The sequence below is a fragment of the Pseudorasbora parva genome, chromosome 2, assembly GCF_024679245.1.
Source record: "Pseudorasbora parva isolate DD20220531a chromosome 2, ASM2467924v1, whole genome shotgun sequence".
In the NCBI taxonomy this organism is placed as follows: Eukaryota; Metazoa; Chordata; class Actinopteri; order Cypriniformes; family Gobionidae; genus Pseudorasbora; species Pseudorasbora parva.
In genome coordinates, this window is record NC_090173.1 from 63,188,820 (window position 1) to 63,198,757 (window position 9,938).

General features: G+C 46.0%; 5 non-coding genes across 5 annotated transcripts; all 5 read left to right on the forward strand.

Annotated features, from left to right (window-relative positions):
• Positions 1–847: 847 nt before the first annotated feature.
• On the forward strand, positions 848–919 carry trnag-ccc (transfer RNA glycine (anticodon CCC)). The gene has a single exon. It is a non-coding gene; the product is annotated as a tRNA-Gly (tRNA).
• Positions 920–2,662: 1,743 nt separating this feature from the next.
• On the forward strand, positions 2,663–2,734 carry trnag-ucc (transfer RNA glycine (anticodon UCC)). Its single transcript has one exon. It is a non-coding gene; the product is annotated as a tRNA-Gly (tRNA).
• Positions 2,735–4,477: 1,743 nt separating this feature from the next.
• On the forward strand, positions 4,478–4,549 carry trnag-ucc (transfer RNA glycine (anticodon UCC)). The gene has a single exon. It is a non-coding gene; the product is annotated as a tRNA-Gly (tRNA).
• A 1,146-nt stretch (positions 4,550–5,695) lies between these two features.
• On the forward strand, positions 5,696–5,767 carry trnag-ucc (transfer RNA glycine (anticodon UCC)). The gene has a single exon. It is a non-coding gene; the product is annotated as a tRNA-Gly (tRNA).
• Positions 5,768–6,902: 1,135 nt separating this feature from the next.
• Positions 6,903–6,974, forward strand: trnag-ccc (transfer RNA glycine (anticodon CCC)). The gene has a single exon. It is a non-coding gene; the product is annotated as a tRNA-Gly (tRNA).
• The last annotated feature ends 2,964 nt before the right edge of the window (positions 6,975–9,938 follow it).

A 9,938-nucleotide genomic window follows, 5' to 3' on the forward strand; every position in this document is an offset into this window, starting at 1 on the left:
CAACAGAACATCTATTATATAAATAAATATGAAGTGTCTGTATAAATTGTGGAATGTCACTGAATTAGAGAGCTTGTTTTTCAATGAAGAGATTGGTAGGTAGAGTCCATAGGTTAATGCATTTTTTTCAGTTGCGAGTCCAAACAGACAGAGTTTCAGTTCCTCTGCACACAGTCGCTGAAAATGTGTTGGGAGCATTGACCGCCTAAGGTGGCGTTCAGCAACCAAGCAAAATGACTGCGTTGGTGGTATAGTGGTGAGCATAGCTGCCTTCCAAGCAGTTGACCCGGGATCGATTCCCGGCCAACGCAATTCTTTTGCTCAAAAATGTCTCCCGGGACCCTGGCCAACTCTTTGTGTCACTTGTAGCTGGAGCAATAACTTTTGAAAGGGTCTTTGGGCAGCAGTAAAGAATTAGACCTCCCCGTCTGGGAATCGAACCCCGGTCCTCCGCGTGACAGGCGGAGATACTGTCCACTATACTAACGAGGAGTTGCGGAAGGCTGGCGTCGCACCCGATCAGCGCAACTGCTGCTCGCCGCAAACAGGCTTCCCATTTGCAGGTACGGCTTCATGAGTCATATCGCTTCACAGAAGCAAAGAGAAGCCAACAGAACATGTAATATATAATAAAATATAAAGTGTCTGTATAAATTGAGGAATGTCACTGAATTAGAGAGCTTGTTTTTCAATGAAGAGATTGGTAGGTCAGGTCCATAGGTTAATGCATTTTTTTCAGTTGCTGGTCCAAACAGACAGAGTTTCAGTTCCTCTGCACACAGTCACTGATAATGTGTTGGAAGCATTGACCGCGTAAGGTGGCGTTCAGCAAACAAGCAAAACGCCTGCGTTGGTGGTATAGTGGTGAGCATAGCTGCCTCCCAAGCAGTTGACCCGGGTTCGATTCCTGGCCAACGCAATACTTTTGCTCAAAACTGTCGCCCGGGGGCCCTGGCCAGCTCTTTGTGTCACTTGTAAATGGAGCAATAACTTTTGAATGGGTCTTTGGGCAGCAGTAAAGAATTAGACCTCCCCGTCGGGGAATCGAACCCCGGTCTTCCGCATGACAGGCGGAGATTTTGTCCACTATACTAACGAAGAGTTGCGGAGGGCTGGCGTCGCACCCGATCAGTGCAACTGCTGCTCGCCGCAAACAGCCTTCCCATTTGCAGGTACGGCCTCATGAGTCATATCGCTTCACAGAAGCCAACAGAACATCTATTATATAAATAAATATGAAGTGTCTGTATAAATTGTGGAATGTCACTGAATTAGAGAGCTTGTTTTTCAATGAAGAGATTGGTAGGTAGAGTCCATAGGTTAATGCATTTTTTTCAGTTGCGAGTTAAACAGACAGAGTTTCAGTTCCTCTGCACACAGTCGCTGATAATGTGTTGGGAGCATTGACCGCGTAAGGTGGCGTTCAGCAAACAAGCAAAATGCCTGCGTTGGTGGTATAGTGGTGAGCATAGCTGCCTTCCAAGCAGTTGACCTGGGATCGATTCCCGGCAAACGCAATTCTTTTGCTCAAAAATGTCTCCCGGGACCCTGGCTAACTCTTTGTGTCACTTGTAGCTGGAGCAATAACTTTTGAATGGGTCTTTGGGCAGCAGTAAAGAATTAGACCTCCCCGTCGGGGAATCGAACCCCGGTCTTACGCGTGACAGGCGGAGATACTGTACACTATACTAACGAGGAGTTGCGGAAGGCTGGCGTCGCACCCGATCAGAGCAACTGCTGCTCGCCGCAAACAGGCTTCCCATTTGCAGGTACGGCCTCATGAGTCATATCGCTTCACAGAAGCAAAGAGAAGCCAACAGAACATGTAAGATATAATTAAATATAAAGTGTCTGTATAAATTGAGGAATGTCACTGAATTAGAGAGCTTGTTTTTCAATGAAGAGATTGGTAGGTCAGGTCCATAGGTTAATGCATTTTTTTCAGTTGCTGGTCCAAACAGACAGAGTTTCAGTTCCTCTGCACACAGTCACTGATAATGTGTTGGGAGCATTGACCGCGTAAGGTGGCGTTCAGCAAACAAGCAAAATGCCTGCGTTGGTGGTATAGTGGTGAGCATAGCTACCTTCCAAGCAGTTGACCCGGGTTCGATTCCTGGCCAACGCAATTCTTTTGCTCAAAACTGTCGCCCGGGGGCCCTGGCCAGCTCTTTGTGTCACTTGTAAATGGAGCAATAACTTTTGAATGGGTCTTTGGGCAGCAGTAAAGAATTAGACCTCCCCGTCGGGGAATCGAACCCCGGTCTTCCGCGTGACAGGCGGAGATACTGTCCACTATACTAACGAGGAATTGCGGAAGGCTGGCGTCGCACCCGATCAGCGCAACTGCTGCTCACCGCAAACAGGCTTCCCATTTGCAGGTACGGCCTCATGAGTCATATCGCTTCACAGAAGCAAAGAGAAGCCAACAGAACATGTAATATATAATTAAATATAAAGTGTCTGTATAAATTGAGGAATGTCACTGAATTAGAGAGCTTGTTTTTCAATGAAGAGATTTGTATGTCAGGTCCATAGGTTAATGCATTTTTTTCAGTTGCTGGTCCAAACAGACAGAGTTTCAGTTCCTCTGCACACAGTCACTGATAATGTGTTGGGAGCATTGACCGCGTAAGGTTGCGTTCAGCAAACAAGCAAAATGCCTGCGTTGGTGGTATAGTGGTGAGCATAGCTGCCTTCCAAGCAGTTGACCCGGGTTCGATTCCCGGCCAACGCAATTCTTTTGCTCAAAACTGTCGCCCGGGGCCCCTGGCCAGCTCTTTGTGTCACTTGTAAATGGAGCAATAACTTTTGAATGGGTCTTTGGGCAGCAGTAAAGGACTAGACCTCCCCGTCGGGGAATCGAACCCCGGTCTTCCGCATGACAGGCGGAGATATTGTCCACTATACTAACGAAGAGTTGCGGAGGGCTGGCGTCGCACCCGATCAGCGCAACTGCTGCTCGCCGCAAACAGCCTTCCCATTTGCAGGTACGGCCTCATGAGTCATATCGCTTCACAGAAGCCGACAGAACATCTATTATATAAATAAATATGAAGTGTCTGTATAAATTGTGGAATGTCACTGAATTAGAGAGCTTGTTTTTCAATGAAGAGATTGGTAGGTAGAGTCCATAGGTTAATGCATTTTTTTCAGTTGCGAGTTAAACAGACAGAGTTTCAGTTCCTCTGCACACAGTCGCTGATAATGTGTTGGGAGCATTGACCGCGTAAGGTGGCGTTCAGCAAACAAGCAAAATGCCTGCGTTGGTGGTATAGTGGTGAGCATAGCTGCCTTCCAAGCAGTTGACCCGGGATCGATTCCCGGCAAACGCAATTCTTTTGCTCAAAAATGTCTCCCGGGACCCTGGCTAACTCTTTGTGTCACTTGTAGCTGGAGCAATAACTTTTGAATGGGTCTTTGGGCAGCAGTAAAGAATTAGACCTCCCCGTCGGGGAATCGAACCCCGGTCTTACGCGTGACAGGCGGAGATACTGTACACTATACTAACGAGGAGTTGCGGAAGGCTGGCGTCGCACCCGATCAGAGCAACTGCTGCTCGCCGCAAACAGGCTTCCCATTTGCAGGTACGGCCTCATGAGTCATATCGCTTCACAGAAGCAAAGAGAAGCCAACAGAACATGTAATATATAATTAAATATAAAGTGTCTGTATAAATTGAGGAATGTCACTGAATTAGAGAGCTTGTTTTTCAATGAAGAGATTGGTAGGTCAGGTCCATAGGTTAATGCATTTTTTTCAGTTGCTGGTCCAAACAGACAGAGTTTCAGTTCCTCTGCACACAGTCACTGATAATGTGTTGGGAGCATTGACCGCGTAAGGTGGCGTTCAGCAAACAAGCAAAATGCCTGCGTTGGTGGTATAGTGGTGAGCATAGCTACCTTCCAAGCAGTTGACCCGGGTTCGATTCCTGGCCAACGCAATTCTTTTGCTCAAAACTGTCGCCCGGGGGCCCTGGCCAGCTCTTTGTGTCACTTGTAAATGGAGCAATAACTTTTGAATGGGTCTTTGGGCAGCAGTAAAGAATTAGACCTCCCCGTCGGGGAATCGAACCCCGGTCTTCCGCGTGACAGGCGGAGATACTGTCCACTATACTAACGAGGAGTTGCAGAAGGCTGGCGTCGCACCCGATCAGCGCAACTGCTGCTCGCCGCAAACAGGCTTCCCATTTGCAGGTACGGCCTCATGAGTCATATCGCTTCACAGAAGCAAAGAGAAGCCAACAGAACATGTAATATATAATTAAATATAAAGTGTCTGTATAAATTGAGGAATGTCACTGAATTAGAGAGCTTGTTTTTCAATGAAGAGATTTGTATGTCAGGTCCATAGGTTAATGCATTTTTTTCAGTTGCTGGTCCAAACAGACAGAGTTTCAGTTCCTCTGCACACAGTCACTGATAATGTGTTGGGAGCATTGACCGCGTAAGGTGGCGTTCAGCAAACAAGCAAAATGCCTGCGTTGGTGGTATAGTGGTGAGCATAGCTGCCTTCCAAGCAGTTGACCCGGGTTCGATTCCCGGCCAACGCAATTCTTTTGCTCAAAACTGTCGCCCGGGGCCCCTGGCCAGCTCTTTGTGTCACTTGTAAATGGAGCAATAACTTTTGAATGGGTCTTTGGGCAGCAGTAAAGGACTAGACCTCCCCGTCGGGGAATCGAACCCCGGTCTTCCGCGTGACAGGCGGAGATACTGTCCACTATACTAACGAGGAGTTGCGGAAGGCTGGCGTCGCACCCGATCAGCGCAACTGCTGCTCGCCGCAAACAGGCTTCCCATTTGCAGGTACGGCTTCATTAGTCATATCGCTTCACAGAAGCAAAGAGAAGCCAACAGAACATGTAATATATAATTAAATATAAAGTGTCTGTATAAATTGAGGAATGTCACTGAATTAGAGAGCTTGTTTTTCAATGAAGAGATTGGTAGGTCAGGTCCATAGGTTAATGCATTTTTTTCAGTTGCTGGTCCAAACAGACAGAGTTTCAGTTCCTCTGCACACAGTCACTGATAATGTGTTGGGAGCATTGACCGCGTAAGGTGGCGTTCAGCAAACAAGCAAAATGCCTGCGTTGGTGGTATAGTGGTGAGCATAGCTACCTTCCAAGCAGTTGACCCGGGTTCGATTCCTGGCCAACGCAATTCTTTTGCTCAAAACTGTCGCCCGGGGGCCCTGGCCAGCTCTTTGTGTCACTTGTAAATGGAGCAATAACTTTTGAATGGGTCTTTGGGCAGCAGTAAAGAATTAGACCTCCCCGTCGGGGAATCGAACCCCGGTCTTCCGCGTGACAGGCGGAGATACTGTCCACTATACTAACGAGGAGTTGCGGAAGGCTGGCGTCGCACCCGATCAGCGCAACTGCTGCTCACCGCAAACAGGCTTCCCATTTGCAGGTACGGCCTCATGAGTCATATCGCTTCACAGAAGCAAAGAGAAGCCAACAGAACATGTAATATATAATTAAATATAAAGTGTCTGTATAAATTGAGGAATGTCACTGAATTAGAGAGCTTGTTTTTCAATGAAGAGATTTGTATGTCAGGTCCATAGGTTAATGCATTTTTTTCAGTTGCTGGTCCAAACAGACAGAGTTTCAGTTCCTCTGCACACAGTCACTGATAATGTGTTGGGAGCATTGACCGCGTAAGGTGGCGTTCAGCAAACAAGCAAAATGCCTGCGTTGGTGGTATAGTGGTGAGCATAGCTGCCTTCCAAGCAGTTGACCCGGGTTCGATTCCCGGCCAACGCAATTCTTTTGCTCAAAACTGTCGCCCGGGGCCCCTGGCCAGCTCTTTGTGTCACTTGTAAATGGAGCAATAACTTTTGAATGGGTCTTTGGGCAGCAGTAAAGGACTAGACCTCCCCGTCGGGGAATCGAACCCCGGTCTTCCGCGTGACAGGCGGAGATACTGTCCACTATACTAACGAGGAGTTGCAGAAGGCTGGCGTCGCACCCGATCAGCGCAACTGCTGCTCGCCGCAAACAGCCTTCCCATTTGCAGGTACGGCCTCATGAGTCATATCGCTTCAAAGAAGCCAACAGAACATCTATTATATAAATAAATATGAAGTGTCTGTATAAATTGTGGAATGTCACTGAATTAGAGAGTTTGTTTTTCAATGAAGAGATTGGTAGGTAGAGTCCATAGGTTAATGCATTTTTTTCAGTTGCGAGTCCAAACAGACAGAGTTTCAGTTCCTCTGCACACAGTCGCTGAAAATGTGTTGGGAGCATTGACCGCCTAAGGTGGCGTTCAGCAACCAAGCAAAATGACTGCGTTGGTGGTATAGTGGTGAGCATAGCTGCCTTCCAAGCAGTTGACCCGGGATCGATTCCCGGCCAACGCAATTCTTTTGCTCAAAAATGTCTCCCGGGACCCTGGCCAACTCTTTGTGTCACTTGTAGCTGGAGCAATAACTTTTGAAAGGGTCTTTGGGCAGCAGTAAAGAATTAGACCTCCCCGTCGGGGAATCGAACCCCGGTCTTCCGCGTGACAGGCGGAGATACTGTCCACTATACTAACGAGGAGTTGCGGAAGGCTGGCGTCGCACCCGATCAGCGCAACTGCTGCTCGCCGCAAACAGGCTTCCCATTTGCAGGTACGGCTTCATTAGTCATATCGCTTCACAGAAGCAAAGAGAAGCCAACAGAACATGTAATATATAATAAAATATAAAGTGTCTGTATAAATTGAGGAATGTCACTGAATTAGAGAGCTTGTTTTTCAATGAAGAGATTGGTAGGTCAGGTCCATAGGTTAATGCATTTTTTTCAGTTGCTGGTCCAAACAGACAGAGTTTCAGTTCCTCTGCACACAGTCACTGATAATGTGTTGGAAGCATTGACCGCGTAAGGTGGCGTTCAGCAAACAAGCAAAATGCCTGCGTTGGTGGTATAGTGGTGAGCATAGCTGCCTCCCAAGCAGTTGACCCGGGTTCGATTCCTGGCCAACGCAATTCTTTTGCTCAAAACTGTCGCCCGGGGGCCCTGGCCAGCTCTTTGTGTCACTTGTAAATGGAGCAATAACTTTTGAATGGGTCTTTGGGCAGCAGTAAAGAATTAGACCTCCTCGTCGGGGAATCGAACCCCGGTCTGCCGCATGACAGGCGGAGATATTGTCCACTATACTAACGAAGAGTTGCGGAGGGCTGGCGTCGCACCCGATCAGCGCAACTGCTGCTCGCCGCAAACAGCCTTCCCATTTGCAGGTACAGCCTCATGAGTCATATCGCTTCACAGAAGCCAACAGAACATCTATTATATAAATAAATATGAAGTGTCTGTATAAATTGTGGAATGTCACTGAATTAGAGAGCTTGTTTTTCAATGAAGAGATTGGTAGGTAGAGTCCATAGGTTAATGCATTTTTTTCAGTTGCGAGTTAAACAGACAGAGTTTCAGTTCCTCTGCACACAGTCGCTGATAATGTGTTGGGAGCATTGACCGCGTAAGGTGGCGTTCAGCAAACAAGCAAAATGCCTGCGTTGGTGGTATAGTGGTGAGCATAGCTGCCTTCCAAGCAGTTGACCTGGGTTCGATTCCTGGCCAACGCAATTATTTTGCTCAAAACTGTCGCCCGGGGGCCCTGGCCAGCTCTTTGTGTCACTTGTAAATGGAGCAATAACTTTTGAATGGGTCTTTGGGCAGCAGTAAAGAATTAGACCTCCCCGTCGGGGAATCGAACCCCGGTCTTCCGCGTGACAGGCGGAGATACTGTCCACTATACTAATGAGGAGTTGCAGAAGGCTGGCGTCGCACCCGATCAGCGCAACTGCTGCTCGCCGCAAACATCCTTCCCATTTGCAGGTACGGCCTCATGAGTCATATCGCTTCACAGAAGCAAAGAGAAGCCAACAGAACATGTAATATATAATTAAATATAAAGTGTCTGTATAAATTGAGGAATGTCACTGAATTAGAGAGCTTGTTTTTCAATGAAGAGATTGGTAGGTCAGGTCCATAGGTTAATGCATTTTTTTCAGTTGCGAGTCCAAACAGACAGAGTTTCAGTTCCTCTGCACACAGTCACTGATAATGTGTTGGGAGCATTGACCGCGTAAGGTGGCGTTCAGCAAACAAGCAAAATGCCTGCGTTGGTGGTATAGTGGTGAGCATAGCTGCCTTCCAAGCAGTTGACCTGGGTTCGATTCCCGGCCAACGCAATTCTTTTGCTCAAAACTGTCGCCCCGGGCCCCTGGCCAGCTCTTTGTGTCACTTGTAAATGGAGCTGTTAGGGGTTAACAGCTTATGACCCAGGACCAGTAGTGAAGAAATGAAGACAGAGTCAGGATTCCAATTAAATAAAAGAAAAATTTACTTAAGAATAGTTTGCAGTTTCAAAAGCAGAAGCCAGCTTCAAGTCTCACAAGGAGTTCGTAGGCCGCGCTCCCTCTCTCACCGTCTCGTTGCCTCGCCCTATCGTACATACAATTGTCCCAACAGTTATACCGTTTTCAAGGTCTTATCCACGTCATTACTGCAATGTGGATGGTTCTGATTGGCTCAGAGACAATGCACAGTCATGGTAAATTTCCACTCGAGTCAGTTAATCTGATGCACGTTTCCACTGACGTGTCACTTGTTGATGCTTTCACCCCAGAATTAGGCCCGCAGTGACCTTCCAGATCTGGAGCAGGCGCCAGCTTGCCCAGAACAACAAGTCCACCCATCTCTTAGGGTGCCCATTGAACACCATTCTGATCTGTAGCATAGAATATTGCGCACATACACAGATACACAGTCTCTCCAAGGTTGGAGCTGATTAAGCTCCAGTTCTAACCAGTTCTTACCAAAACATACTGATAACATGTGCTTTCTTTTAGTGAGAGGGACACACAATAGTACAGGCAATATTCATCTTGACTTTTTAGTGTTTCAGTAAAAGGAAATATAAAAGGAATAAAACATAATAAATTAAATGAAAGACAAATCCATATTTCATATCTGTAAGCCGGGCTAAGTGAGCAAACGCTGTTACTCCACTCCTGACATGTTAGGGGTGTGTGATACCTCCAAAATCCAAACATATGACCTTGTTGCCAGTGTTTAGTGACATATCACACAACTCTAGGCCAGACCCTCAGTCACTCCTCAGAGACCAAATACACACTTTAGAAAACAAGAAACAAAGCAAAATCATAACTTGAAAGAATCATTATAATAATATAGGTAATATAGGAAGATAAATATTAATTAAGGTTTTGATTATGAAGTTAATTAGGATATAAATATATACAGGTATATTGAAGCGGCAGTGGATTTCAAAATCCCCCCTTCACTCCCTCCTAAAGGCCAATTTTGGGGTCCCAATGACCCCCTAAAGTTGGTCTACCAATTTAGGCCGCTTCAATAATGTTCAATGCCCTCCCCTTTTTAGTTTATAATCTTTGAAAAACAGAAAATCCCTTTTCCCCTCAGGGATTTAACTTCAACCATTATTAATCTTATCTAATTTGGTTTTATCAATGGCTTGATTGATTACAATAAGCACACATTCATCCTCAGGAGGACATACTACATCACCCCATGTTAAATACCACCCCATTAGAAATACCAAGATATCTTATCTAAAAAGAGGGATTTTAAATACACTTCTTTCAAAACACAGACCTTCTTCATCTTCAAAAACAATAGTGGTCTGAAATAAAAATAAACAAAATAAATAGGCATAATAATCCATCCAATTACATTCAGTCTCTGCATAAAACATCCTTCAGTTTACAGTCTACATACATGTACCATCTTAACACATCCCATTAATTTCTTTCTCAAACATGTTCATAACATCCATTTCAATCGCTTTTCCCTGATTTTACTGAAGAACCTTCTTGTTAAACCCATTTTCATAACACATCTTTTTCTTTTCCACATAGATTTCCACATACTCAAACCTTTTTGTCAAACTTGCTTTTTCCATCAA